The sequence below is a fragment of the Pongo abelii genome, chromosome 10 (assembly GCF_028885655.2).
Source record: "Pongo abelii isolate AG06213 chromosome 10, NHGRI_mPonAbe1-v2.0_pri, whole genome shotgun sequence".
NCBI lineage: Eukaryota > Metazoa > Chordata > Mammalia > Primates > Hominidae > Pongo > Pongo abelii.
Genome location: NC_071995.2, coordinates 3,817,104 through 3,840,151, shown reverse-complemented (window position 1 = coordinate 3,840,151; position 23,048 = coordinate 3,817,104). Strand labels below are relative to the sequence as shown.

The 23,048-nt window shown below is 40.4% G+C and overlaps 1 protein-coding gene across 1 annotated transcript in view; it reads left to right on the top strand.

The window, feature by feature from the left end:
- The window catches only part of PARP11 (poly(ADP-ribose) polymerase family member 11), an 82,584-nt gene extending 65,777 nt beyond the window's left edge, over window positions 1-16,807 (top strand). Inside the window, exons 8-9 of the transcript XR_008511782.1 lie at window positions 692-907; window positions 4,036-16,807. The gene's annotated coding sequence lies outside the window, so the exon portion shown is untranslated. The remainder of the gene's footprint in view (window positions 1-691; window positions 908-4,035) is intronic.
- The last annotated feature ends 6,241 nt before the right edge of the window (window positions 16,808-23,048 follow it).

The window sequence follows — 23,048 nt, the reverse complement described above, 5'->3', positions numbered from 1 at the left end:
TGCTGGGAGAGGTGAGCCCTAAATATCCAGGAGAGAAGTTGAAAGTTCATCTTTTAACCTTCACTTTTTAGCAGTGGTAGTTTACTTCTCATGTCTTCAGAAACTCTAGGATGGAAGGCGGTTTGGGAACTCACGTCTCTCTCTTTCCTCCTGTCTCCTTCCTATATTGAGCTCTACTTGATCCATCTGAGGTAAAAGGATGTCTCAGTTATTTCCAAACCCAAACAGTAAATTCCTCGTAACTGATCTGAGTCTCCTGCTGTAAGATTTTGTAATCCATTTTCTCAGCTTTAATTGCTTGGCTTCCATTTTTCGGCACTACAGGCTAAGAACCTGGCTATTTGAATTCTCTCACTGTGTGGCTGTGTATCTAAGAATTTAGCACGTCTTACTTATTTTTAAGTGGCTTTTCATAAGATTGGAGCATAGGTTTTATGCCAAAGACATTTGTGTTTTCTGCAGCTTCTTAGCATTGCTGGACCCTCTACCAAGAGGTTATACGGTAAGCTGATTCTGATTCTGCTGTGGCTTATGCTGACTTCATGATTATAAACCAGCTTAAGGAGAGTCACCATCCAGAATTTAATTAAATCATCTTTGCAATATTGATTATACATCCAGACTGCACTTGTGTTTTCTTTTTTAAAAATACCTTTTCCTGAAGGGCTCATTACGCTTTAATGTCTCCTAGATAACATGTGGAAGCTGTAGGCATTATAAGCCCACGTTTGATGAACAGTCTCAGAGAATCAGCGTGCAAGCTCATTTCCTCCACTTTATTCCTATAAGAAGAAGATCAAGCCTCAACTTGGGAGCCAGCTGATCTGAATTTTATTCCTGGCCTTGCTGTTTGATTCAGTGTGACCTTGGATAACTCACCAGATAGGGAAGGTTCACTTTTCAGAAGGTGAAGTTTATGAAAGACCAATCAGACTCTCATTGAAAGAAAAAGACCTGATGGAGCACAGCTAGATTTTTCTAGGCAACATCTGACCTGACTGAAGATGATTTTTGAGTTTGGGTCGGGAAAATACAATAGCGGGGATCATGATGCATTGAGAAGAAGCAAGGGCTTGCAGTAGGAAGGAAAAAGAATGGACCTGGTTGTCCCTGAAACTCTGCCACTAATTAGTTTCCCCACTCCCCCTCTAGTTCACAGCTCTGAATTCTTGTGGCGTGCCAGGGACTGAACAAGTCAGACATGGCCTCTGCTCTCATGGAACTTAAAGTCTAGCAGGGAAGACATAATGAACTGTAATGACAAGAGTGATGAACTTTCCTGAAGGGGAAGTTCAGGCCACTGTAAGGCTCTGGCAGAGGGATTTCACCTGCCCTCGGGACTTAGGGAAGGCTTTCCTGGCGAGTGACATTTGAATGTGAAGATAGAAAGATAAGTAGATGTTAATTAAGGGAAGGAGGATTTTATGTCCCCCAGCCACACCCATCTGTGCCATATCAGGCTTTGGAGAGATGAGAAAAACCAGGTATGGGTAGAAGCAAAGTTGGAACATTGTTTTTATCATTAAAACAGAGATGACAGAATCAAAGCCATTCAAATTGTGTTGCCCCAAACCCCTGCACCTGGTCCTGGGGTCAACCTTAAGGGAACCAGGACCCAGCATTAAGGGGTATGTGGAGAAGGGATTGTGAAGATTTTATACAGTTTAAGGGAATCAAGAAGCTTGTTGGGTAAAGGAGTTCCTTCTTGGCCCCCATGCCTTTGCTTATGCCTTTCTGCCTCTCCCTAGAACACACACTCGTATTCCTCCCTCTTGAAAACTCTATTTGAAGCATGGGCTCTGGAGTCAGATGTCCAGGTTGATTCCTGGCGCCACCATTTACCACCTGTTTCACTTGAGCAGGTTGCTTAAGCTCTCTGTGCTGCTGTTTCCTCATCTATAAAATGGTGATAATAATAGTGTCTACTCTAGAGGGTTGTTGTGAGAACTGGATGAAGTAATACTTGTGAAGTGTTTGGGATGATGCCTGGCATGAAGCCTCAGTAAATGCTGGTGGGTATTAATATGTAAGGCCCCTTGTCTTTCAAGAAGTCTTCTATACCTAATACAACCCTCACAAGCTAGGATTCATACGGTATTTATAGTGTATTTGGAGGTAGGGACATAACTTTTTTTTCTTAGCATTTACTTGATCAGTGCCCTTTGGCCAAAGACCACCAGGAGCAACCCTGTAAGTTAAACAAATTAGGTTTATTACTCATGGCAGCCAGAGAGCACACACACCCTGAGGAACTATGGGGTGTCCCGGTAGGAGGGTGCAAGAAAAGCTTTTGTAGGATTTGGGCTTTGGGGATTTGGGGGAGGGTCTGAGGAGTTAGGATTTCACTCTAATTGGATGCTGTCAGAAAGCAGGGGCAATTCTGTGATTTGGCATGTTCATAAATCTTATCTATAGAGAGGGAAGTCTAGCTGAGGATAAGCTGTAATTAGCAAAGCAGAAGCAGTTGCTCATCTGGCTGAGAGAAGTGGTTGGTATTCTGTGGGTGGCACGGTGACCTTATTTTTGTCTGTTCTTAGACACAATTATGAAATGACCTTGTTTTGTCTCATTTTATTGTGGTCTCCGAATAATCTTGTCAGAGGTTGGTTTTCTGTGAGATAGTTTAGGTTCATCAGAATAACATGCCTTAGCCGTGAGTACCAGGCCAGTTGCTAAATGTCAGAGGCTGTTCTTTTTGTTCTCAACTTGTCTAACTTTTGTTCGGGCTACTTTTCTTCCTCCTGGGAAATTGTAAGAGAATGTATTTACTCATTCAGCAAACCACCAGGTGAGTACTTGTACTCCATACCAGGCACGATCCTAAACACAGGACACAGTAGTGAAATCTCTGCCTTCAAGGTTCTCCAAGTCTTGGATAAGAAGTCTTGAATGAAATTGTGTTTCAGTTAACCATTTTGCTAGTTTAAATGCCTTCTTCAGCTTTCCCACAAGTATTCCAGCTTGTACTGGATACTTCCAATGATTAGGAAATCCTACATACTGTAGACAATTCTGAATGCTAGAAAATTGGTTCTTACCTTGATCTATATAATTTCTTTTTCTTTCTTTCTTTTTTTTTTTTTTTTTTTTTGTGAAATGGAGTCTTGCTCTGTCACCCAGGCCGGAGTGCAGTGGTGCGATCTCGGCTCACTGTAACCTTCGCCCTTTGCCTCCTGGGTTCACGCCATTCTCCTGCCTCAGCCTCCCGAGTAGCTGGGACTACAGGCGCCTGTCACCACCCGGCTAATTTTTTTGTATTTTTAGTAGAGACGGGGTTTCACTGTGTTAGCCAGGATGGTCTCTCTCTCCTGACTTCATGATCCGCCCACCTGGGCCTCCCAAAGTGCTGGGATTACAGGCGTGAGCCACCGCGCCCGGCCTTGATCTATAATTTCTTTCCTCGTATATTCCACTGCTTGGGTCTATATCTATACGTTAAAGACACTCAGAACGAGTTCCCTGCATGTTCTCTATCTGTTTACATAGTCAACCCACGGGCAGTGTGGGTGAACTCTGGATTTTCATGATTCCGTGCTATGCTGACTGCTCTTACATTCTTCTCAAAAGAATATTTTAGTTTAAGAAATAATTTAATGTTGATTCCATTTTCCACATGGATTTAGTGTTTAGGCCTATTTTGTCCGACTGAAGGACAAGCTACATTATCAGGGCTTTTCTAATGAAAGTGTATGTAGGCAGTTAGGTGCTACTGCGTGTGGGAACAGCAGACGCTAGGTGGCAGCATCTTGCTTCGGAACTGGCACAACGAACTGGTCGCTGAGTTCATAGCTGCATTTTAGAGAGCCAGGGTCAAAGGACCTTCCAGAAGTTATCTAGTCTCTGCCACCAGGTGGGACAACCCCTGGTCAAATCCACCGACACAGGTATTTATCGCGTTTATAATAACTGCTAGGAAAAGGGCACATCTTCCCAATAGGAACCTAGTCTAATATTTTAGAATTTTGCCTGGTAAAAATTCTTCCTAAATAACCATACCACATACTGTCATTTAATCTGTTTTCCTTCTTTCTTCAGATGAAGTCGCATTAATTTAATTTAGAAAAAGATCGTTGGCCATTTTCTGAAGCCGTACACAAAAAGACTGTTACCAGTGAGTTCCCTGTCAACCTTACTTCTTCAGCCCACCCACCCCTCACCTTGCCAGAAAGATTCTTAATCCCCTAACGTTTTTCTGCCTGTACTCCCCAGCTTCTTATTTACCTCTGGCACTGCCTCCTGGCTGTGTTCTCCATCATGCTGAAGTTATGGAGCCCCCAAGTTTTGCCTGCCTTCTTGGCACAAATAAAAACTCAGGTTCTTAACATTGTAAAGTTAACACCTCAGAACACAATATGCCCTCTGAGATATGATATTCTATGCTCTTTTTTAAAAAATGTGTGTCAGAAAAGATAGGCCATAAACTTAGCTTCAAATTGAAACAGAGGACATATCAACTCCAGATGTTTCTGAAATCCTTCTCTCAAAGTCTTAGGAGTTGAACTGGTATACCACAAATATTTTAAAGGTATAATATTTATACTCTCTTACAAAATTGAGGTGAGGCCAAATAATTTGTGACTGTGGAAGACAGGAAGAACTGAATGCCTGCAATCATGTTTCCGTGTCAGAACCAGGCAGAGACCCCAGGCAGTGTGATTCCCAGTCTAGTGATCTATCTTCCAGTGTAATCGTGTTGTGCTACCGCCATATATGCAAGATCTTAGCACTGATATTGTTCATCTAAAGAATTTTTGTAGCAAGAGAGTAGCATCGTGAAAGGTATGTGTCAGGATTTTGTGTTTGAAAAGCAATGTGTTCTAATAAAAAACAGGTTTTAGAGTCAGGTGATCCTAGCAACAGACCCAGATTTGCTACTTTCTAGCCATGTAGCCTGGGAGAAGTTGACCAGCTTCTCAGAACTGCTGTTTCCTCACATTTTAATGCTGTCGTGAGAATTACCTGAGGCTGTGTAAGTATATGGAGCACTTAGCACAGTGTCTGACATATGCTAGTTGCTCAAGACTTAGATACAATAATCACTGCTGGCTGTCGTGTTCCAGGAGAAGGGCCTCTGTGGGGCCATGAGTAAAGCCCTGCTCGTCTGGGAGAAGTCATACTGCAGTGATGGTGTCAGATCTCACCCTGTCCTTCGCTTCTCAAGAAACAGAAGTAAGGAATTGGCATATGCAGGGGAGAAAAAACAAGCCGCAGAAAGGCCAGGCAACATAAACGAGAACAAATCTGTGATTTTGAGTTCTTAATGTCCATTTCCCTTGGCTTCCAGACATATCTGTTTCTCATCCATTCCAGAAAACCGTTAGTGGGCCAGGGGGCCGGACAAGGTTATGGATAAGGATAGTATGATTTTGTATATCTCTTATACTTTTCACTGCCACCTTCAACAGAAGCAGCAATAGTCACCTGATACTTTTATAATACCTAGATTGTCATAGATTTACTGTATATTTTCAAACCCAAGGAAAATAAAAATATATCTCCATTTTGGACTAATGATTGGGAAAATGGTTCAGAAGTTGATGACAATACTGGTGGTGGGTGCTGCAATAGAATTGGATAAATTTGAAATATTTTGGATAGAAATAATGAAAACAAAGGAAACATTCATTATACATTAATTCACTCTCATTTCTGAAAGGAAGGAAGAAAGAGAGAGGAAGAAAGTCTTAGTTTCGTTATTATGTGGTTGCAGGTATTAAAACTACCAAACGAATCTTAAAATTAGAAGTTTTAAATTGTTGCTTTAGTCATTAAATATTTATTCACTATCCACTATGTGCCAGCAGTTATATGCCAGGCCCTGTGCTGGATTAACATCAAAGATGAACAAGGTGGTCCTTACCTTCCAGAAGCTCTTGGCCTACTGAGGAGACAGTTATGTAATCAAAGAAATAATTCCATGTGCTAAGTGCTGGTCAGAGACATGAATTCCCTATCATGGGAAATGCAGAAAGCCAAGGGATCAGCTATTCCTAGAGAGTAGGGTAGGTGTAACCTAAGGGTAATAAGGCAACATTTTACCTGAATTTTGTAGGAAAATGGCCTGTGGCAGAAGTGAAAAAGGACAATCCAATCCCTACAAATCACGGACCAGTGTGTAGAGCTAGGAAAGGGCCCTGCGTGTCTGAAGCGTGTGCAGCAGCAACACATGGTCGTGTGGGGAAAGCAGGGAGTGGGAATGGAACAGAATAATTTGGGGAGACAAAAAAAAATGTTAAGCATGGTTGGAAAGGGATTTGTATTTTAAGTTAAGGAGTTTGGGTTTTGTTTGAGGAACTAACCAGAGTTTTTAAGAAGTTGGGGCACAGTTTGTAAGACTGGGTACATAGAGATGTCATTAGTGGAGATTAACAATGTGGAAGACAGAACATGGTTGGAGAGTGTGGTGGGCACTGCTTCTTTTTCCTGGAACAGCAGTGGTAACCTGTTCTTCTCCCCTGCTTCAACTTGTATATGTGAACCTAAGAAGAGCTGCTTTCTACCCCTGCCTCTGTTCCCACCTTTTAGAATACAGGACGCTGTCTCCTTGTCTGTAGTGATTGTTCTAGGGGTGGATACCAGATGCAAGCTGGTTCAGTCATAGTGTCTCGTACTCTACGCTGGTCCACAGTGTTTGGCCTAAGTAGGGGTGCGTGACCCAGTCTGACCCCTTCCCTGGTATTTTTGAATTTTGAATTGTCACTAAGGGAAATCTGATGATGGATCTGGGAAGTTGCAACTCCAGAGATGCTAGTGGTTTTGTCTTTTATATGTGTAAGAAGCTGGTATTCAGTAGGGAAAACTGAAACTAACACAGACAGCAGCAAATATGAGAGACAGGAGAGTTCTGGTGGGCTTTTGGTTTCTGATTTCAAGCATTCTGAAGCTGGCTTAATTCCTGCCATGGTTTGGTTAACATAAGCCAATAAATTACTCTTTTTGCCTTTGCTGGCTAGTGTTTCTGACACATTAGTCCTGACTAATGACAACAGGAAGATAATTAACTCTGATTTTGATATATTACATTTGTAAAGACTTCTCTAGATGGTAAGGAACTCAAGAGAAAAATCAGGGCTAGAAATATAGATGTAAAAGCCACCTTTAGATAAGTGGTTGTTAAAGCTATAGAAGTGGCTGAGTTCACCCAAGATAAGTGTGGAAAGTGTTGAGAGGCCAAGGATGGAACCTTGAAGAATGCTAACATCCAAGAATACGCAGAAGAGGAGGAACCAGCTGTTTCTAACTCATACCATTTCTGATTTTAGCCAGCTCTTCCAGTCTTACAGTTCTCAGTGGGAAGAAGGTAGTCTATTAGAATTCATTATGGTGTCCCTAGCTTTTGGAGTTGTTTTTTGTTGTTGTTTTTTTAACTGTTCTAGGCCACATCTGAAATCTGCCTCATATAGCTCTCAGTCTTTGGAGTAAATATAAGCTTCCCCAACATATTCCTTCCTGTATTTGAAATCTAAGATCTTATAACCTAATGTCTTCTCTTCTTCAGTATTAAATCCCTCCCTTCTTTCAGCCATCCCTCGTCTGATAAATTGTCAAATTGTGTTGATGTCTTTTAAATATCTCTCCATGTTGCTTATGAAGGGTGACATCTGAAACAGATACTGTATTTGAGCTGCAATGTGACTATCACAGAGTACAGTGGAACTAATGTGTCTTCCTGATACTAACCTCATACTGGTTGCACTATTGAGGAATATTGCACTTGTCAGTACAAAAAAAAATCACAGATTTTTTTCTAAAAATTTCTAGAAGCCCAGAAAAATAGAATCTATAATTATATGATTGAGGTTTTGAGCCTAAACAAAGGCCTTTACATTTGTCCCTGTTAAATTATTTTTTATACAAAAGGATAATTACTGTAGCCTCATATGTGTGTAAATAATTAGAAGCAACATACCTGGCCAAAAATAGGGTAATATTAAATATAAACACAAGATGGAATATCATGTGTCTGTGAAAATTATCTTTCTGAAGAATATTTAGTGACATGAGAAAGTGCTTAGGGTATAATGTTAAGGAAGATGCAGGGTTTAAACCATATGTAATAAATGGCAAGTCTTTTCACCGAGAAAGGGACTGTGATTCAGACATAACAGAAGCAACGTCCCTGTTAAATTTTATCTTATTGGTATTAACCCGTTATTCCAGCTTCAAAAAAATTTTTTTATCTTAATTCTATTACCTATTAGTCATCCCTCTCTCCTTTGTGCTGTCCAAAAATTGGTCTACCAAATAGGACATAAAAGTGTTTATACTATTGGGCAAGTGTAGAGGTCTGCAGTAAATATTCAGGGATGCACTTGAATTTTGGGTTACAGTAACCATACCTGGATATATTATTTAATCACTATATTACTCTTTAGCAGGATATTAGAAAATACATTCAGACTGAAAGGCTTCTTAAAAGATCATTTCATCCCATCTCTACACCTCTATTCAGATTTGGTATTATATTTTTTTAGGAAGAACATTGTCCTAGTTTGGGCTACTGTAACAGAATACCACAGACTGGGCAGCTTAAATGGAAAGTTATTTCTCACAGACCTGGAGGCTGGGAAGTCCAAAATCAAGGTGCCTGCAGATGTGATTACCTCCCAAAAGTTTCACCTCCAAATACTGTCACGTGGAAGATTTCAACATAGGAATTTGGGGGCATTTAACCTATAACAAATGTTATTGCCCAAGATTCCCATCGGTTGCCAAAAGTCAAAAGTCCTGAATTCATTGTGTACCTTGGTATATGATTTTGACCAAGACACTTAGCCAAGACTCTTGCTTTCCCTGTCAGCAAAATGAGATTTGCTGTACATGAAGGTCCCCATGTCAGTCTGGTCTGAGGAGACAAGCTACAATACAAACAAAAATGGGATTTGCTGTATGTGAAGGTAGATTAGAACAAAGGCCTTTTTAATCTTAAAGGTTAAGTGTATGGAAAGAACCTCTGATGGAAATCAAGGAGTACTGACAGCACGATGTGGAAAATAAGAGAAAAGAAAAAAAGGAAGATGAAAATTCTGACAAGGAAATTAAGATGCATGTCTATGGATGTTTTTTGTTTTGATGATAGCAAAAGAATGATATATTTGCATACTATGTAAGTATTGTTTGTACTTAACAAAAATCTAGTTTCCTTTCATAGAGTTCCTAAAGGACAGAAAATATATATCTGTCTGAACACCATTAGACAGGTAAATGATGAATGAGTTACCGCTGAATACCTCTTGAAAGCTGATGTCTGTCAAATGTTGAACTTCTGGGAGAGAAGTATAACAAAATACAAGGAAGCTTAATGGTCGATATTTGCAAATAACAAAGTACTCCTTAGATTGGAAGTTACTACCTCAGCAATGGGCAATATTACCCCAACAATATTAAGTACTTTGTGGTTTAATATTACTACAATTTGAGGCATATTATCTAAATGATTTAAGATGTGATTAATTGTTTGCAGATTTTTACCCAGCGCTGTGGTTTGAATGTTTCTGTGCCCTCCAAAATTCACATGTTGGAAACTTCATCATCAATACAACAGTTGGGAGGTAGGACCTTTCAGAAGGTGTTCAGGATTAATACTGCTATAAAAAGCACTCTAGGTAGTGGGTTTGCTCTCTCTTGTTCTTCTACCTTCTGCTATGTGAGGACACAGCAAGAAGGCCCTTACCAGATGCTGGCACCTTGATCTTGGAATTTGCAGCTTCCAGAACTGTGAGAGAACTGTCAGGTTTTTTGTTGTTGTTGGTTGTTTTGTTTTGTTTTTAATAGCAGCACAAAACAGGCTAAGATACTCAGGATTTGTTTTAATCAGGTATGATAAGGTGACAGACACAGAGTTTGAAAGAAGTTTTCTTTCTTATACTTAAGAGAAGGGTCCATGCCATGCCATGCAGGGCCACGTGGAGGAAGTATCAGGGTCAGTCAGGAGGCAGAAGGAGGTGAGAGGGGAAAGCATGGCCCAGAGCATTTATTGTGGTTTTCCAGGGAAGTAATGGATGAGACAAGGAAGGCAAATATGAGCAAGTTTGGGGGTTGGATAGTAGTTTTGGTAATTTCAGCAGGCCCTGGATTATAAAGGTGGTCTCTGGTTGTTTGACACCTGGTCCTGGCGTGATTTAGGTCAGGGGAAATACTGGCTTGCTGTATGGGAGTTAGATAAAGTTGTGGTTGGAGATACGGCCTTTGGATTGTTTGGTGTGCATATGAAAGACACCCTCAACAGAGTCCTTTGCTCTCTGGGAATTAGCCAGCCCTGGGAGGGCCAGTCCGTCCCTGGCCAACAGGGCACTATAAAATTTAGAAAATAAAAAGTATGATTAATACATAAATAAGTGTATCTTTTTAAATAACTGACAAAATGAGATAAAATTAGTTAGGACTGAACTAAAATACGGTCTTTATTTCTCTCTTTACTCCTCATTTTGCCGCCTGATTCTCCCTAAGAAGATGACTGTCTGGATAGGGCACAAATTTCCCTTGTCTTCTACAACTGAAGTTTTGGGATGAACGTCTGTGGGTGACGGTAGTGATGTAGTGTTCCCAGGATGCATCATAGTCTATTTACTGTCCTTGGGAGAAAATCACTGACCGCCTTGCAGCTGCCTACCCCCGCATCTTGTCCATGGCCAAAGGCAACTTGCACGGTCCTCTGTGTCACCACATTCCCACAGGAACCCAATTGCCGGGAAAATGAAATACAATGTCTGCATCTTTTGTTTTTTTCAGTCAGCCCACAATGGATAATGAATCCAGACCTCAAGGGCAACTTAATGACAGTGTCCAACCCCTGAGAGGGTTATTATGCAGAAGTTGGGGGCCAGCTGCTCTCCATCTTCTTTGAGAACAGACAAGAGGAATTGGATTTAAACCATGGCACAAGATGTGTCAGTTAGACATTAGAAAGAATTGCCTGTCACAGTTTGAGGCATGGAATTGGTGACCAGGGACAGCTATGAAACTGCTTTTCTTGGGGACCTTTAATGAAAGAAAGACTGGCAGATGGACGAGGCAACCTGCCAGGGTAGGTGTGACATAGAAACTACCTTTTTGATCTCCCTCCAGGAGTACATGTGCTTGTCCTTAGAACCACTCTCTCATAAGTCTTAGCACAAGATGGGTTTGTACCTTATCTGCCCTACTAGACTCTAGCAATCTTTAGGCAATGACAATGTCTAGCATGGTGCCTTGCACACAGTTGACGTTCAAGAAAGATTTTTTGCATGTGTGAGAATGAATTAAGATGATATTTGTCTTTGAAATACCTCAATTCCTCACCTTCCTCTTTTCCACCCTCTTTTTTATTCAGCACCCTTTCTATCCCAGGTGGATCTCCAAAGTCTCTTCCAACTCAGAAATTTTAGTAGTCTGGGTTTACTTATGTTGTTAGTATACCATTTTTACCTTTCTTTAGAAACATAGGTCTTATGAGTCACACATGAATGTTCCTTAATAACAGAATAATGATTTCTAATTATATACATTATTTCAATTAACACAGTTCAGTGGACTGGGCATCATCAACCGAAGTTTGCAAATAAGCAGTCTAAAGCTAAGATTGTGACCTGTCCAAGCTTAAATAGCAAAGAAGGATATAAACTCACATCTGTCTGACCCCAAAGCCCAGCACCTAGACACAGTGGGTTTTCTCACTCAGGAAAATACAAAACTTAAAAAAGATTCTAAGGAGGAGAGCCCAAAGATCTTAGTATCCAAAAAGAGAATAGCAAGCCCTGTTACTGGATTGAGTGAAACATAAATTGGATTGTATGAGGAACTGAAAACCTCAGCTACATGTAAGATGAGCCCTGGCATCCCAGCTAGTTAGTCCTCCCTGCCTCGATCCCAACTACTGCTTAGTGCCTGCAAAACGCAGGCAGTTCCCCAGGTTGTCTGTTAGGGTGAGGAGGTTGTCAGGTGCCAGAATCTATAGAGGCACTTAGGGCCTGGATATCTGAGCTTATGTTACTGCTCTGCAACCTGGGGACTCTAGCATTTCATCCATCTGCAGAGTTAATTTTCATCCCTCCCTTTCTGGCCTCTGAACCACTGGAAATAGGATCTCTCTGTCAACAGTGCCTTTGACTGTTTATTTTCCACTTCTCCAGTTGCATTTTGTTCTCAGCTTGGATCATTAACCCACTGTGTGGAAATTTTGATCAAACTTGGATCCTAGAGAACCAACACTGTGGTGTATTTAGCTGCTATTTCAGTAATAGCAAATACTTAAACCTGTAATGCACACTGCCCATGGGCTGTCTGCATTGAGTTGTTTTTCTAACAAATGTGTTCATCTGCCCAGACTCCTTTTAAAGAAAGTAATAAATTCCCTCCCTGCAATTATAGTGTAATTCACTGGGAAAGTGTGGTTTAATTTGTGCATCAGTTTCTTGGATCAAATAAATCACCCTAAAGCAATCTTCAGTTGAAGTTTTGTTATTACAAAGCCTGAGAAGATCGTCCAATTATCATTTAGAGTGGTTATCAGCCTGTTCTACAGTGGGAAGCTGAAAAGGAAATACAGGCTTATTTTCAGTGGCCCTTATCTTGGTGTCCAACCACTGCCATCATCCATGCTTAAAGAGAGCAGGAGGAGCTCTAACTTGGAACTCTCATTTTGAAAGGATGACAGACTCTAGAGATACATCCACTAGACATTTTTTTGTTTTGTTTTGTTTTGTTTTTTGAAACGGAGTCTCACTCTGTCGCCCAGGCTGGGGTGCATTGGCGCGATCTCAGCTCACTGCAAGCTCTGCCTCCTGGGTTCACACCATTCTTCTGCCTCAGCCTCCTGAGTAGCTGGGACTACAGGTGCCCGCCACCACGCCTGGCTAATTTTTTGTATTTTTAGTAGAGACAGGGTTTCACCGTGTTAACCAGGATGGTCTCCATCTCCTGACCTCGTGATCCATCTGCCTCAGCCTCCCAAAGTGCTGGGATTACAGGCGTGAGCCACCACACCCGGCCTACACCCACTAGACTTTTAAATTCTTAGAGGATGAGACCTATGCTAGATATTTGTATTCAAGGTAGCGTGGCATAATGATTAGCAGTATAGACTCTGAAGCAGACAGCCTGGGTTTCAATCCTGCCTCGAGCACTAGCTGGCTGTGTGAGCTCTCTGTACTTCAATTTCCTCATCAGTAAAAGTAGCTATCTCTCAGAGCTGTTGTGATGGTGAAGTGAGTTAACCTATGTAGAGGGCACAGGACGCAGCCTGGGCTGTAATAAGTACTGTATATCTAACTGTATAGTCTGGCACTCAGTAGGCTTAATAAGTGTCTGTGAATGAATAGCAGCATTCCATCATTCACCTGTAATAATCTCTTCATGGTATCATCACTACTAGATCAAAAAGGTAGGGATAAATTTCTGGAGGAAAAAACATTGTAGATAGTTGGAATGATTGACCAAGGAGGGAGTGAAATATTTGGGGGGAGGTTCTTAAGGACATATTGACTGTCCTCAGTCAGGATTCCCATGTATAGTCCTGCAGATTAACAAGGACTTGGAGGCCTCTAGAGAAAATGGCGCTGCAAATTCTTCAAACAAGAGAAAACAGTTGTCCTCTGCTCACATAGATCGTACATCATGGCACATAGATTTGCAGTGTGCCGATCTATTTTGTAAATATGCCACTGAGTTCCACTAGGGGCACAGCTAAGTTTCTGCTTATTTGTTGGCACTGAGATTGACATATCCTGAGCTAAAGAATACGCAAAACCTTTCCAGTAGGTTTGCTAGCTTCACCCACTTCTAGGCAATCTTCTAGCTGAGTCTCCCAAGTATGATTCTTGGCCTCTGTTGCATTTTTACCTCCTGGTGCCTGCTTCTTACACCATCAGTGCCACCTCTCCCCATCCTTCTTTGTCCTCTTTTATGTGACCCCCCCAGGCCTTTGGTTAAGAATAATTCAGCCATTCGCAATACTTAGAGATCATAGAAAACATGAGTGTGATCCAGCAGAGGAGCATTGTCTGGTTGTCTCATAAACATTACAGATGTGGCAGATCCATTTGGCTTTACTATATCTATAATATATATGTTTGTGTGCATGTATACATGTGCACATACACACATACATCAAATTACACATCTATACATTAAAAAAATATGGTGTTTGTACTCAGGTGGCCCTAAGCTATAACATATCTTGCTTTTCCTAGTACTGAAGGCTTTCTGCTTCCTATGTTCCTTCTACTATTCCATAATTATAATCTCGGAATATTCACATGACACCAAATGTTAGGTGTAGTTCAATGCCTAGAAGTCAGAGCAAGAAAAGGAGAGATTTGCTCCCATTTCATAGTTTCCTAGCATAAGAACATTTATATTGTCCCTTATTATACACAAGTCTTCCTTGCATTCCCCAGTGTCTAGACTCCAAGATCTTCGGAGAGAGGTGCTGCTTCTCAAGTCTATCCCCACCTTCTCTAATAGTGCCCACCACACAATTTGGTAGATGAAGTTGGAATACTTATTTACTCGATTGTGTGTTTGTGTGTGTGTATGTGTTTTGTTTGCAAAGAGCAGAAAAAGGAGTTTATTGCAGGACTACATAAGAACTGGAGCTGCAAAAAAAATCAGGATTTCAGCAGTTTTTAACCTGCCCTCTTTTTCTCCCTTTGGAACTATCTCATGTGACAAATATTCTCATCTCTGCATATCTGCCCTTCTTTCCTTCGGTACTCATTGATCCATTCCCTCTGTGTTCCCCAACCTAAATTCTGACTGCTTAATGTAGAATCCTACTACATTTATTGGACAACATCCTTCTTATTGGGCTGCCTCATGGGTTGAATCCCAGTCTATGATTGAGCTACCTTGGGTCGGATGCATATTCCAGTCTAATCAGTAACCACTCCTGCCCGAAAAGACTGCCTGGCCTTGCTGCTTTAAAGGATGGGGGTTGGCAGGGAGCTGTGGGAAATGCAGTTAGAGGGATCAGTAGATGATGCAAGAGCATTATAATTCATGGCAGAGTGTCCCTGAAAAAAAACGGTGCTAGTACACTGTAGCAAAGAAACAAAAGGGCTACTACTGGGTGATTGTTACCAAGCCCTTCACATATATTAACTAATTTAAACTTTTTTTTTTTTTTTTTTTTTGGTGGTGAGGAGGGGGTGCGTGGAGTCTTGCTCTGTCACCCAGGCTGGAGTGCAATGGTGTGATCTTGGCTCACTGCAACCTCAGCCTCCTGGGTTCATGCTATTCTTCTGTCTCAGCCTCCTGAGTAGCTGGGATTACAGGCGCCTGCCATCACGCCCAGCTAATTTTTGTATTTTTAGTAGAGACAGGGTTTCACCATGTTGTCCAGGCTGGTCTCGAACTCTTGACCTCAGGTGATCCACCTACCTCGGCCTCCCAAAGTGCTGGGATGACAGGCATGAGCCACTGCGCCCAGCCTTAATTTAACCTTTTATGATGTAATACTAGTCTTGTCAGATTTCACAAATAAGAATACAGGAAGGATACCTGTACAATATTTGGGATATACTTATATTAAGAAATTATTTGTGATTTTTCTGAAATTCAAACTTAACAGGGTATATTCTAGCTACACTCCATTTTACAGATAAGGACACTGAGGCAACTCACCTCACCCCAGGGCACATAGCTAGGAAGTGGCAAAGCCAATTTGGCTTTAGTACCCTGTACTATCCACTGTGCTATTCTGCTGCTTTTAAATCTATATTAACGGCAAGCATGTGCACGCACGCGCACACACACACACACACACACACACCTCATTTATCCTTGTCATCATCTTTCAAAAATAAGAATCAAAGACCAAAGTGTCCTTAGATGTTGTTTCAGAGTTCAAGCAAGGGACAGAAATCACAGCAGAAATTTGGACAGGGAAAATTTAATATAAAGAATTGTTGACTACGTAAAGTTCTGTTAACTACTAAAAGGGGAAAAAGAACTCTAAGAAGCAGTAAGGCAGTTAACTGCAGAAAGTGGCTACTACACCTAAGACTAAGGGAAAAATGAACAAGGAAGGAACTTACAAACTATTAGAAAAGGTCCCTGCAAGGCTGGATTCAGACCTCTGAGGAGAGTTCCTGGTTGTTAGAGGAACATGCTGCCTGTAGTCCTGGTGCCAAGGAAACTTGCTGAAGGGTACTTGCTGTTAAACTGCATAGGGCAGCCTGCCACTGCTGTAAACCCTGACCGGGATAACTGCATGCCGATCTGCCTGCCACTGCATGGGAAAACAGAAAACTAGATGAAGAAGAAAAAGGCCTCTGTCTTCCAGCCATGCGTTGTTCCTTCCACACTCCTTATTGTCAAAGCCTAACATGGAGCCAGCTGGCAAAGGAAAAATGTGGCCTGTAGAGTTCAGCCCCAGTATTACAAAGCAGGATGAAGAAATTGGGATTGGAGCTGAAAGACAATAAATTAATAACTGATACAGATGGAAAAAGTACATTTTTCAACCCAAGGATAGAAAGAAGCCCCAAACATCATCACACAAAAGGAAGACAGATTGGCTGAGAGAGGCATTTACATTAAAAAAAAAAAATGCTGAAGGTTTACAGGGACACATCTCTTGGAGTAGAGCAGCTTGCCTCCAAGGTATTGGATAAGCAAGACAAGGTGTTATAAAGCCTATTGTGTAAATATATACAGAAGACTGAGAGGTTTTCAACTGAATAAATAAATGCCTGGTACAGTGTTAATATAGCTGAGAAATTCATCCTGTAAGAAGCTGAGTCAAAAAGAAAAAAAAAAGACAACAACCAACCACAAAAGGATAAGTCACCCTTTATGGAGCCTCCTTAGTTATTACTTTTCAAAAGGATAGCGATAAACATTTACAATGTAAAATAGCATTTACCCCCTGAACTCTTGACATTTCTGGAGCATCTAAGACTGATGTTTTTCAGGCAAGTGCATAGATTCAATGAACTGTGAAGACCCCATTTACTGCCAGAGGGAATAATTCTAAGAGGACGATTAATAGAGACAGTTTTTTCAGTGTGAAGAATAAGTCAGACATCAGGTCTGTTACTTTTCGTTGTGAGACAGTAGCCATTCTATACAGTCAGCAGTTACTTATTTTTCTATAGAACCCTGACTTTCCTGCCTTCATAGCAGCTTCTCTAATTGCAAAGTATCCTCTCTGATTTGCTCTCTAGACAATCAGGTCTGTCCTGCAAACTGCTGACTCTCAGCCTTGCTGGGCAAATTGAACACATCACTCTTTGGAATATTGATGTTGTCAAGGTTAATTCAAGGGGCACTCTTCTTTTTATTGGAAGCATGTTTCACCCTCCTGCCTCCGCTATCAGTGATGTCTCTTAGTATTTATGGAATACCTACCCCCCACCCTGCACCTATTCTGCATTGATTGAGTAAAAGCCCAGACCATTCTGTAGGCATGAAAATAACTCCTATCTACAGCCCAGAGCTTTGCATTCATCCTCTTACTTAAATTTGAGATCAGGGCTACATCTTACTCCTAAATATCTTAAATATCTTAGTATCTTTAGAGATTTTTAAGTATCTTAGTATGCTTTAGATATTTTTATATTTCTGATACTTCCTTGAGAGTCCATACGGTAGAGTGATTAAAACCATGGGCCAGACCTCCTGCATTCAGATCCCCAGGTGATATGGTTTGGATATTTGTCCCCTCCGAATCTCATGTTGAAATGTGATCCCCAGTGTTGGAGGTGGGGCCTGGTAGGAGGTGTTTGGGTCAGGGGAGTGGATTCCTCAAGAATGGCTTGGTGCCCACCCCATGGTAATGAGTGAGTTTTCACTCTGTCAGTTCATGTGAGAGCTAGTTGTTTAAAAGAGCCTGGCATCTCTCTTGCTTCCTCTCTTGCTGTATGACACACTGGCTCCCCTTTGCCTTCTGCCATGACCATAAGCTTCCATTTTGATGGGCTATAATGAGAATTAGTGTGCACATAAGAGACCTAGAATAGGATCAACTACTTTGGCAGTTGCCCTCCTGTATCACAGAATTAGAAGACATCGGACAACAGGCAGTATAGGACCTTGATCCCTTGAAAGATGAGAAACAAACTAGGTGAGCCCTATGATTTTCTCAGCTTACTGACTGGAGGCAGTTTATAGACTGCAGTGCAGGGCAAGGAAATCCAAAGGGTACCGAGAGACATTTGCAGGCTGGGATTTAGAAAGAGTGAGGAGGGAATTATCTCTCAACAGTGGCCCTTTTAGGAACCCAGCAAAACCTACAAATATCCAGTCCTGAAAACTGACAGCAAGATTTTTGCTAGGACTCTTGATGATGGATGGTTTTATTTCAAAGAAAGGAAGATGTTAACACAAAGAGAAGTTTGCAGACAGGCATTTAGAAGGAGCTAGGAATGGAATTCTCTCACACCAGTGGGTCATTTAGAGACCCATCAAAACCAACAAATATCTGGCCTGAAAGCTGACAGCTTTGTGCCAGAATTCTACACACATGTGCACACACGTGCACACACACACACTGTTAGAACTAATAAATTTAATAAAGTTGCAGGATACAAAATCAGCAAACAAAAATCAGTTGCATCTTAGAAAAAGAGCTTTTCTAAAAAGCTAAGAAAATAACTCATTTATAAAAACATCAAAAAGAATAAAATACTTAGGAAAAAACTAAGGAAGTGAAATCATTACACACTGAAAACTAAAACACTGATGAAAAGAATTAAAGGAGATACAAATAAATGGAAAGACATCATGTGTTCATGGATCGGAGGACTTAATATTGTTAAAATGTCCACACTACCCAAAGCAATGTACAGATTAAATACAATGCTTATCAAAATACCAGTGGCATTTTTTTTACAAAAATATAACAACCCCCAAATTCACTTGGAGTTACAAAGTACCCTGAATAGCTAAAACAATCTTGAGAAAGAAAGTTGGAGGGCACCATACTTCTGGTTTTAAAATATATCACAAAGCTACATTAATTAGAACAGTATGCTATTGGCATAAAGACAGACATGTAGACTAATGGAACAGAATAGAGAGGCCAGCATAAACCCAAGCATATACAGTCAACTAATCTTTGACAAGGGTACCAAGAATATACAATGGGGAAAGGATAGTCACTTCAACAAATGGTGTTGGGAAAACTGGATATCCACATGCAAGAAAATAAATTGGGCTGCTACCTTACACCATACAAAAAAATCAATTCAAAAAGGGATTAAAGACTTAAACATAAGACCTGAAACTTTGTAGAAGAAAACATAGGGTGAGAGCTTTATGAAATTGATCTTGGCAATGATTTCTTTCTTTTTTTAGTATATATACTTTAAGTTCTGGGGTACATGTGCAGAATGTGCAGGTTTGTTACATAGGCATACACATGCCATGGTGGTTTTATGCACCCATCAGCCGTCATCTACATTAGGTATTTCTCCTAATGCTATCCCTCCCCTAGACCCCCACCCCCTGACAAGCCCCAGTGTGTGATGTTCCCCTCCCTGTGTCCATGTGTTCTCATTGTTCAACTCCTATCTATAAGTGGGAACATGTGGTGTTTGGTTTTATGTTCTTGTGTTAGTTTGCTGAGAATGATGGTTTCCAGTGTCATCCATGTCCCTGCAAAAGGACATAAACTCATCCTTTTTTATGGCTGCATAGTATTCCATGATATATATGTGCCACATTTTCTTTATCCAGTCTATCATTGATGGGCATTTCAGTTGGTTCCAAGTCTGCTATTGTGAACAGTGCCACAATAAACATACATGTGCATGTGTCTTTATAGTAGAATGATTTATAATCCTTTGGGTATATACCCAGTAATGGGATTGCTGGGTCAAATGGTATTTCTAGTTCTAGATCCTTGAGGAATCGCCACACTGTCTTCCACAATGGTTGAACTAATTTACACTCCCACCAACAGTGTAAAAGCGTTCCTATTTCTCCGCATCCTCTCCAGCACCTCTTGTTTCCTGACTTTTAATGATTGCCATTCTAACTAGAGTGAGATGGTATCTCATTGTGGTTTTGATTTGCTTTTCTCTAATGGCCAGTGAGGATGAGCTTTTTTTTCATATGTTTGTTGGCTGCATAAATGTCTTTTTTTGAAGAAGTGTCTGTTCATATCCTTTGCCCACTTATTGATGGTGTTGTTTGTTTTTTTCTTGTAAATTTGTTTAAAGATTTGTTTCCTTGTAAAGCTCTTTGTAGATTCTGGAGGCATTGATGGAACATATTTCAAAATAATAAGAGCTATTTATGACAAACCCACAGCCAATATCATACTGAATGGGCAAAAACTGGAAGCACTTCCTTTGAAAACAGGCACAAGGCAAGGATGCCCTCTCTCACCACTCCTATTCAACATAGTACTGGAAGTTCTGGCCAGGGCAATCAGGCAAGAGAAAAAAAGCGTATTCAGTTAGGAAAAGAGGAAGTCAAATTGTCTCTGTTTGCAGATGACATGATTGTATTTTAGAAAACCCCATGGTCTCGGCCCAAAATCTCCTTAAGCTGGTAAGCAACTTCAGCAAAGTCTCAGGATACAAAATCAATGTGCAAAAATCACAAGCATTCCTATACACCAATAACAGACAAACAGAGAGCCAAATCATGAGTGAACTCCCATTCACAATTGCTACTAAGAGAATAAAATATCTAGGAATACAACTTACAAGGAGACCTCTTCAAGGAGACCTACAAACCACTGCTCAAAGAAATAAGAGAGGACACAAACAGATGGAGAAAACATTCCATGCTCCTGGATAGGAAGAATCAATATCAAAATGGCCATACTGCCCAAAGTAATTTATAGATTCAATGCTATCCCGATCAAGCTACCATTGACTTTCTTCACAGAATTGGAAAAAACTACTTTAAATTTCATATGGAACCAAAAAAGAGCCCACATAGCCAAGACAATCCTAAGCAAAAAGAACAAAGCTGGAGGCATCATGCTACCTGACTTCAAACTATAATAGTACTGGTACCAAAACAGATATATATGGAACAGAACAGAGGCCTCAGAAATAATGCCACACATCTACCACCATCTGATCTTTGACAAACCTGACAAAAACAATCAATGGGGAAAGGATTCCCTATTTAATAAACAGTGTTGGGAAAACTGGCTAGCCATATGTGGAAAGCTGAAACTGGATCCCTTCCTTACACCTTATACAAAAATTTACTCAAGATGGATTAAAGACTTAAATGTAAGACCTAAAACCATAAAAACCCTAGAAGAAAACCTAGGCAATACTATTCAGGACATAGGCATGGGCAAAGACTTCATGACTAAAACACCAAAAACAATGGCAAAAAAGCCAAAATAGACAAATTGGATCTGACTAAAGAGCTTCTGCACAGCAAAAGAAAGTATCATCAGAGTGAACAGGCAACCTACAGAATGGGAGAAAAATTTTGCAATCTATCCATCTGGCAATGATTTCTTGAATATAGCGTCAAAAGCAGAGGCAACAAAAGCAAAAATAGGCAAGTTGGACTACAAACTAAAGAGCCTCTGTACAGCAAGGAAACAAAGTGAAAAGGCAGCCTATGAAATGGAAGAACATATTTGCAAATAATATATGTGATAAGTGGTTAATATCCAAAAATAATAAGTAACTCATTTGACTCAAGAACAAAACAAATAACAAAATTTAGGCAAAGGAATTGAATAGAAATTTCTCCAAAAAGACATACAAATCACCAACAAGTATATGAAAAGATGTTTAACATCACTAATCATCAGGGAAATGCAAATAAAAATCACAATGAGATATTACTTCACACTTGTTAGGATGACTGTTATCAAAAACAAAAAGATAAGTGTTGGTGAAGAAATGGAGACATTGGGTCCCTTGTACACTATTGTTGGGAATGTAAAATAGTGCAGCCATTATGAAAACAATATAGAGGTTCCTCAAAAAAATAAATCTATAAATAACATGTGATCCAGCATTCCCACTTCTGGGTATTTGCCAAGAGTTGAAATCTGGGTCTCAGATATATTAACACTCTCGTGTTCAATAGCTAAGATGTGCAAACAACCTAAATGTCCATTGACAGATGAGTGGATAAAGAAAATGTGCTATATACATACAATGGAATATTATTCAGCCATAAAAAAGGAGAACATCCTACCATATGTGACAATGTTAATGGACCTTGAAGTAATTATGCTAAGTGAAATGTAGCATAGTCACAGAAAGGCAACTACTACCTGTTAATTCATACATAAGGTGTATAAAATAAACACATGGAAGCAGACAGCAGAATAGTGGTTGCCAAGGGCTGTGGGAGGGGAAATGGAAACTTGCTATTCAGTGAGCATAAAGTTTCAGTTATGCAAGATGGTTAAGTCTGAAAGATCTTCACAACATTGTGTCTACAGTTAATACTGTATTGTGCATTTGAAATTGGTTAAGAGGGTAGATCTTATGTTAAGTGTTGTTACCAAAAAAAATATTTTTCAGATGATTAAAAATCAAAAAGAACCCATTGCCAGTAGACCTGCACTAAAATAAATATTTAAATTCCTCAGGCAAAAGGAAAGTGAGGAAAGTGATAGGAAATGGAAATCTGGATCTATAAAAAGAAGTGAAGAATGCCGAAGATAGAAAACATGGGGGCTAAAAAAGATATCTTTTCTCATATTTTAAAATTTCTTATAGGCCAGGCGCAATGGCTTATGCCTGTAATCCCAGCACTTTGGGAGGCCAAGGTGGGTGGATTACGAGGTCAGGAGATCGAGACCATCCTGGCTAATACGGTGAAAGCACATCTCTACTAAAAATACAAAAAAATTAGGCGTGGTGGCAGGCACCTGTAGTCTCAAGCTACTCGGGAGACTGAGGCAGGAGAATGGCGTGAACCTGGGAGGCAGAGCTTGCAGTGAGCCAAGATTACACCACTGTACTCCAGCCTGGGCGACAGAGTGAGACTCCGTCTCAAAAAAAAAAAAAAAAAATTCTTATAAAGACTACTGACTGTTTAAAGCAAAAATAAAAACAATGTATCATGAAGTTTATAAAATATGTAGCAGTAAAATATATGACAACAATAACAGAGGACAGAAGGCATGGATG